The following is an 8,149-nucleotide window of genomic DNA, read 5'->3' as shown; positions in this document are numbered from 1 at the left end:
CCGTGTTGAGTCAAATTAAGCCGCAGGCTCCACTCCTGGTGGTGCCCTTCCGTCAATTCCTTTAAGTTTCAGCTTTGCAACCATACTCCCCCCGGAGTCCAAAATCTTTGGTTTCCCGGAAGCTGCCCGCCGAGCCATTGTAGTAACGTCGGCGGATCGCTAGATGACATATTTACGGTTAGAACTAGGGCGGTATCTAATCGCCTTCGAACCTCTAACTTTCGTTCTTGATTGATGAAAACACCTTTGGCAAATGCTTTCGCTGATGTTCGTCTTGCGACGATCCAAGAATTTCACCTCTAACGTCGCAATACGAATGCCCCCAGTTATCCCTATTAATCATTACCTCGGAGTTCTGAAAACCAACAAAATAGAACCGAGATCATATTCTATTATTCCATGCACGAAATATTCAAGCGGCATTTTGAGCCCGCTTTGAGCACTCTAATTTGTTCAAAGTAAAATTGTCGGCCCACCTCGACACTCACTGAAGAGCACCGCGATAGGATTTTGATATTGAACCGGCTTTTAACGACCGGCTCACCGACGATATGCTCCGCAAACGTGTCAGTATCACCGCGGATGCGGTGCACCGACAGCGCGGCGCACAAATGCAACTACGAGCTTTTTAACCGCAACAATTTTAGTATACGCTATTGGAGCTGGAATTACCGCGGCTGCTGGCACCAGACTTGCCCTCCAATTGTTCCTCGTTAAAATATTTAAAGTGTACTCATTCCGATTACGAGGCCTCGTAAGAGTCCCGTATCGTTATTTTTCGTCACTACCTCCCCGTGCCGGGAGTGGGTAATTTGCGCGCCTGCTGCCTTCCTTGGATGTGGTAGCCGTTTCTCAGGCTCCCTCTCCGGAATCGAACCCTGATTCCCCGTTACCCGTGACAACCATGGTAGTCGCAGAAACTACCATCGAAAGTTGATAAGGCAGACATTTGAAAGATGCGTCGCCGGTACTGGACCATGCGATCGGCAAAAGTTATCCAGATTCATCAAAATTAACGACTTCAGACGCCAGGCCCTCCGTCGATTGGTTTTGATCTAATAAAAGCACTCATTCCATCACTGGTCAGAGTTCTGATTGCATGTATTAGCTCTAGAATTACCACAGTTATCCAAGTAACTGAGTAAGATCTAAGGAACCAAAACTGATATATTGAGCCATTCGCGGTATCGCCTTAATACGGCTTGCACTGAGACATGCATGGCTTAATCTTTGAGACAAGCATATAACTACTGGCAGGATCAACCAGGGAGCTAACTAAAGCTTCCGCTAGAGCCTCAAACGTGACACGACGATGCCGCCGCGACGTTCGCTTCTCTATATACATACATATGCGCGCGGCGTGTTTAAATAACATGATATGCAACGGCGGCGACCGTCACACGCACACTATTCACACACGCGCGCGCGCACACGTGGATAAATCTGAACACAGTCAGTTAAATCGTTGAAAGTATCATCTTAACGAGACACCCCTTAACAATTCCCATTCGCATCAAGCGAAGGAAAAATTTTAATATCGATCAACTTTTATGACGCAAACGATCAATCTACGCACGGAGAGTGGAAGGATCGAAAATTGCGACCACATATAAACATCTGATAAAAGCCCATTGGTACATCACAAACGTGTGCGATGTGAGCAATAAAAAATTTTATACTGCCGTTCAATAGTAGTCGTATATTTTTCACGGTCTGCGCTCCGAGAGTGTATCAAGATGCGTAATATTATTTATTACACTACACATATAAAATACAATCTACGAAACTGACAATCTATCAAACCGTCGGCAGACGCAATGTTACTACAGTTACTAATTTCTACTTCTTCTACTACTACTACTAACTACTACTACTACTACTACCACCACTAAAGATTAAAAACTGTATCGCGCCGTATGCACAAACGCTTTTACAATATCATCATCTTCGGGGGTCTTTTATTATTTCATAGAACTAACACACTACTCTACAACTCTGTCAGACTCACCACCAAACACCAACCCCACACCGACACGCGAACGGCGGCAACGAGGAGAGCGCAGAGCACACGGGCGACGCGGTACAACAGCGACGAAATAATGATACATACACATACGTACATACACATACGTACGTACAAATGTCTCGCTGCACACGCGCAACGCCCCCCCGTCTTCGCTAGCCTCGCGCACCGATTGTCTCGCATCCCGGCTACGATGTTTCTGCTTGTTTAATTTTTTCAGATACTATTCACGTATCACGCAGGGCATATGTACATACATACATACATAATACATACATACATACAAACATACGCCGCGCGCGACTAACGCCTCGTGTTTTCAAGGTCAAGTCAAAAAACTTTGCACGCGTGCAGTTACGGCGTGCAGTCGTCAAAAATAATTCATGATTATAAATTTCGTGGTCCATATTAAATAAATTATAAACAACAACAACAACAAACAACAACAACAACAACGACAAAAGAGGGCGACCTTACCTCCGGACTTGATGAAGTGTCCTGAAGGTGTACTTCGAAGACAAAACAAGCCCAAACTCGCCTCACCTAGCTCTACTCGTCTATTAGTTCCAGTAGCAGTCTTCGAAGTACACCTTCAGGTCACTCCATCAAGTCCCGAGGTAAGGTCTCATCATAACTAACAAAACGAGCCCAAACTCGGCACACCTAGCTCTACTCGTCTATTAGTTCCAGTAGCAGTCTTCGAAGTACACCTTCAGGACACTCCATCAAGTCCGGAGGTAAGGTCTCAACATAACTAACAAAATGAACCCAAACTCGATACACCTAGCTCTAATCGTTTATTAGTTCCAGTAGCAGTCTTCGAAGTACACCTGCAGGTCACTCCATCAAGTCCGGAGGTAAGGTCTCAACATAACTAACAAAATGAGCCCAAACTCGGCACACCTAGCTCTACTCGTCTATTAGTTCCAGTAGCAGTCTTCGAAGTACACCTTCAGGACACTCCATCAAGTCCGGAGGTAAGGTCTCAATATAACTAACAAAATGAGCCCAAACTCGGCACACCTAGCTCTAACCGTCTACTAGTTCCAGTAGAAGTCTTCGAAGTACACCTGCAGGTCACTCCATCAAGTCCGGTGGTAAGGTCTCAACATAACTAACAAAATGAACCCAAACTCGGCACACCTAGCTCTACTCGTCTAATAGTTCCAGTAGCAGTCTTCGAAGTACACCTGCAGGTCACTCCATTAAGTCCGGTGGTAAGGTCTCAACATAACTAACAAAACGAGCCCAAACTCGGCACACCTAGTCTCTACTCGTCTATTAGTTCCAGTAGCAGTCTTCGAAGTACACCTTCAGGACACTCCATCAAATCCGGAGGTAAGGTCTCAACATAACTAACAAAATGAGCCCAAACTCGACACACCTAGCTCTAATCGTTTATTAGTTCCAGTAGCAGTCTTCGAAGTACACCTTCAGGTCACTCCATCAAGTCTGGAGGTATGGTCTCAATGTAACTAACAAAACGAGCCCAAACTCGGCATACCTAGCTCTACTCGTCTATTAGTTCCAGTAGCCGTCTTCGAAGTACACCTGCAGGTCACTCCATCAAGTCTGGAGGTAAGGTCTCAACATAACTAACAAAATGAACCCAAACTCGGCACACCTAGCTCTACTCGTCCAATAGTTCCAGTAGCAGTCTTCGAAGTACACCTGCAGGTCACTCCATTAAGTCCGGTGGTAAGGTCTCAACATAACTAACAAAACGAGCCCAAACTCGGCACACCTAGCTCTAATCGTTTATTAGTTCCAGTAGCAGTCTTCGAAGTACACCTTCAGGTCACTCCATCAAGTCTGGAGGTATGGTCTCAATGTAACTAACAAAACGAGCCCAAACTCGGCATACCTAGCTCTACTCGTCTATTAGTTCCAGTAGCCGTCTTCGAAGTACACCTGCAGGTCACTCCATCAAGTCCGGTGGTAAGGTCTCAACATAACTAACAAAATGAGCCCAAACTCGGCACACCTAGCTCTACTCGTCTATTAGTTCCAGTAGCAGTCTTCGAAGTACACCTTCAGGACACTCCATCAAGTCCGGAGGTAAGGTCTCAATATAACTAACAAAATGAGCCCAAACTCGGCACACCTAGCTCTAACCGTCTATTAGTTCCAGTAGAAGTCTTCGAAGTACACCTGCAGGTCACTCCATCAAGTCCGGTGGTAAGGTCTCAACATAACTAACAAAATGAACCCAAACTCGGCACACCTAGCTCTACTCGTCTAATAGTTCCAGTAGCAGTCTTCGAAGTACACCTGCAGGTCACTCCATTAAGTCCGGTGGTAAGGTCTCAACATAACTAACAAAACGAGCCCAAACTCGGCACACCTAGTCTCTACTCGTCTATTAGTTCCAGTAGCAGTCTTCGAAGTACACCTTCAGGACACTCCATCAAATCCGGAGGTAAGGTCTCAACATAACTAACAAAATGAGCCCAAACTCGACACACCTAGCTCTAATCGTTTATTAGTTCCAGTAGCAGTCTTCGAAGTACACCTTCAGGTCACTCCATCAAGTCTGGAGGTATGGTCTCAATGTAACTAACAAAACGAGCCCAAACTCGGCATACCTAGCTCTACTCGTCTATTAGTTCCAGTAGCCGTCTTCGAAGTACACCTGCAGGTCACTCCATCAAGTCTGGAGGTAAGGTCTCAACATAACTAACAAAATGAGCCCAAACTCGGCACACCTAGCTCTAATCGTTTATTAGTTCCAGTAGCAGTCTTCGAAGTACACCTTCAGGTCACTCCATCAAGTCAGAAACTAAATATGAAATTTATAATCCCATAAGTATAAAATCTATAAATAAAATGAATGCGTGAAGGATCAAGTTTATTAGGTCAAATATTTTGTATTCGTACAGTGATCTTTTCGTAAACGAGGAGCTGCTTACAAGCGTCACAGTGTCCACTCACAACGGCGGCCGAGCGCAGACTAAAATATTTCATTACAAATTTTTGTGCAATAAATCAAGATGAGCCAGTAAAATAACCCTTAGAGCCAGCGCGCACGAGCAACTTTGTCTCCGCAACTATTTTGTCTCTCCCATCAATTTGTATGGGGAGTTGCGTCGCTACGTGCGCGCACTTTCATACTAGCTCATGGGTGGGAGAGACAAAATAGTTGCGGAGACAAAATAGTTGCGGAGACAAAGTTGCTCGTGCGCGCTGGCTCTTATTTCAATCCAATAAGTATCACGCGTTACAACTAAATATGTGAAAAAATAAGGTTTGATTTCTCAGCCTATTTGTAACATTTTGATAGTTTTCTTTGCTACCTTTTTGAGTTGGACATGTCTGCTTACTTAAAATATTTTTAAATCATTAAATTTATTTTATTAAATACATGAAAAATGTTCCTTTATTCAGCACGATATTGTCAATTTTGTGTGAAAGGGCAACGGAAAATATTTTTTATAATATTATAAACCAAAATTTTCGACTAAAAAATTGCTACCATTTAAAGATTAACCCTTAATTCACTACCTGAGTCCATTGGACTCACATCGAACTTTCAAACTATTATATTTTTTTCCCCTGGTGACTTATTTCCTCCACCGTCTCAGTACCTTCCTGCAGTGACGTGGGCACCGCGGTAGCGAGAGGACGTGCGCCTGCGCTGCGTAATAGGTAAGTTATTACGTCGAGTGAGTCCCATGGACTCATACTAGTGAATTAAGTAATATTTTATTTATTTGTTACGATTCTTAAATGTTGCTTATTTGTCGTATTAATGATATAAAAATATGTATTTTAATATTTGTTGTTGTTGTAGGTTTGTAAAATGGATCTAAAACAACATAAAGTTGTAAATATGAATGAAGACCAGGCAGATTCTGTTTTGGAATCATGGATCACACAAATTATGAATGATGAAGATGCGAGCCACTCTGAAACCGAAGACAAGCTATCTAGGACAGAAAGAAAGCATTGTTATCCATGTAATTACAAAAAGAGAACAAAGACTGCACATTCAGGCACTAGATGTCTGAAGCCTGTATGTTTGAGTTGCTCAAAAATGGCATGCCGTCGCTGCCTGCAATCGGTGGCAATACCCCATTGCACGTTTTATTTTTTTGTATAGAAGCGTACATTTTTGTTGTTTATTTTCGGTTTTGCATTCCTTTAGAAGTCTTATAAAATTAAAAAGAGCCATTAGTTAAAAATATTTGCCATTATTGTAGGGCTTTGAAAATAACTCTGTTTTCTAAGACTATTAGAATAAGTTTTTTTTTATTTTTAAGAGTATTTCAGAAGTTTATCCAGTTTTATTATTTTTTTGTAGTGCCTTAATAAACATTTAAAAATAATAATAAAAAAACTTAATAAAAAAAAGAGTTTTATTTGAAAAAAACACGCCAAGAAAATATATGAGTCCAGTGGACTCATGGAAGCTGTTTATGTTAGCAAATTTCACCTAGTGAATTGAGGGTTAAGGATTAATCTATCTATAGTAATTATTAGTTTAATTTGGTTTTGTATTATTTTGTCGCAAAATGTACCGAAAAACTGCTTATTTTTGTCAGATTCGTAAACGCGTCCTTAAGAACATCGTTTTGGTTAGGCTTCCATTATCAAGCAATTTTAAACTTCATTCAATTGACATACAGTTCAAATTATTTTGTACTTTTCAAAGACCTAAGGGAGAGTCTGTTCTGCCAACTTTTAGAAAAAATAAAAACATTTCTAATGTTGGCCCCTCCGATGTAATCATTTAATATTAGATTTAATATTTTAGTTTTAATTATTTATTATTATTTCTTATTTTTTTTTAAACCTTATTTTTGTATATTTTAATTTTAAGCTAATACATTAATAAATTATTTCTTTCTTTCTTCGATTTCTTGTCAATGGTTAAGACTTAAGCATAGACAACCTCTTGATGTTGATTTGTTGTTTGAAATTTGAATTCAAAATGGCGTTTTATTAATTGTTTTGGTGGAAGATAAACAAAATCTGTTCTTCGTATATCGTAGATTTTCTTACTTATTTACTCAGTTAATGTACAGTACATTGAATTTTTTAATTTGTTATATTTCTGCCAAAAGTGAAAGAAGAAGAAAAAGTGTTATGTGTAAACAATGTTAAAATCTTTGTGTAGATAATAATTGATAATAATTATTAATGTGATTTGTGACTAAGTATTTGCAATATATACCCAATGACTGTTCTATTAAAGGAAGATATAAAAAATAATAATTTTTACGAGAAAACTTCTCTATTACGTCATGTTCTGGCTGTAGAATCAATTGGAGAGGAGATAATATTATTATTGTTTTGTCCAAAGAAAACAACGACTTCTTACAATTCCAATATGGCGATCCGAACGGCAACGATATATTGGAAATTTAGAATGAGATTTTAAAATAGAAATCCCGCAAAATATTTCAAGGAAAAGTATAAAATGTGAATCTAGTTGTATTCACATAATATTTAAGCCGAATTAAGTCCTACATGCCTAAATAAAGATATTCAGTAAAATTCAAAATTCAAATGGAATTATCCATTTTTGCTGATAATAGTGAGTTTTAATATTATATAAAAATGTTATATATAGGTAATTATTATTATATTATAATAAACTTATTGATCTACATTGTTGGTGTTTTATTTTTAATTTCCTATAAATTTGAATAAGGATGAGAATTAGTAGTGATGTTACCCAGCATCGAAAATTTTATCGATATCGATATGAAGTTTTATCGATAATATGTACTCAAAGAGACATCACTAGCAACTTCAACTTTTAAATGTTGGCAGCAATGTGGATCATTTTTGACGTGAACTTTTCATAGGTTGGTATATAAGACTTAACCTAAGTAATACAATATGCATATGTGTGCGTGAGCTCGAAATCGAAGTACTGAGTGCCGTCTCTTCCTATACCTATTACTTGCTCTGTGAAGTGTGAAGTTAACCCGTCTAGCGTCATACGCACAGATGTTATGCGTCCCAAGTATGTCGAGGTAGTTTACGAAATCTAGCTTTTTTATGACTACCGAGTTTGAAAATTTTATTTACCCTATTGTTCTATAATTATATGCCATGTATGATATATTTTTGGAAAGAGGAAGAAACTAGTTATAGCATAAAAATGTAATCATGACGATA

General features: G+C 39.6%; 1 long non-coding RNA gene and 1 other non-coding gene across 2 annotated transcripts in view; one reads left to right on the top strand and one right to left on the bottom strand.

The window, feature by feature from the left end:
• The window catches only part of LOC123697800, a 1,905-nt gene extending 635 nt beyond the window's left edge, over window positions 1-1,270 (bottom strand). The window contains exon 1 of the ribosomal RNA XR_006752282.1: window positions 1-1,270. This exon is cut by the window's left edge and continues 635 nt beyond it. This is a non-coding gene — a ribosomal RNA (small subunit ribosomal RNA).
• Window positions 1,271-5,218: 3,948 nt separating this feature from the next.
• On the top strand, window positions 5,219-7,634 carry LOC123695954. The gene is made up of 2 exons (XR_006752020.1): window positions 5,219-5,668; window positions 5,814-7,634. It is a non-coding gene; the product is annotated as an uncharacterized LOC123695954 (long non-coding RNA).
• The last annotated feature ends 515 nt before the right edge of the window (window positions 7,635-8,149 follow it).

This window comes from Colias croceus, chromosome 1, assembly GCF_905220415.1.
Source record: "Colias croceus chromosome 1, ilColCroc2.1".
NCBI classification, from domain to species: Eukaryota; Metazoa; Arthropoda; class Insecta; order Lepidoptera; family Pieridae; genus Colias; species Colias croceus.
This window is presented reverse-complemented; position numbering and strand designations above follow the sequence as displayed.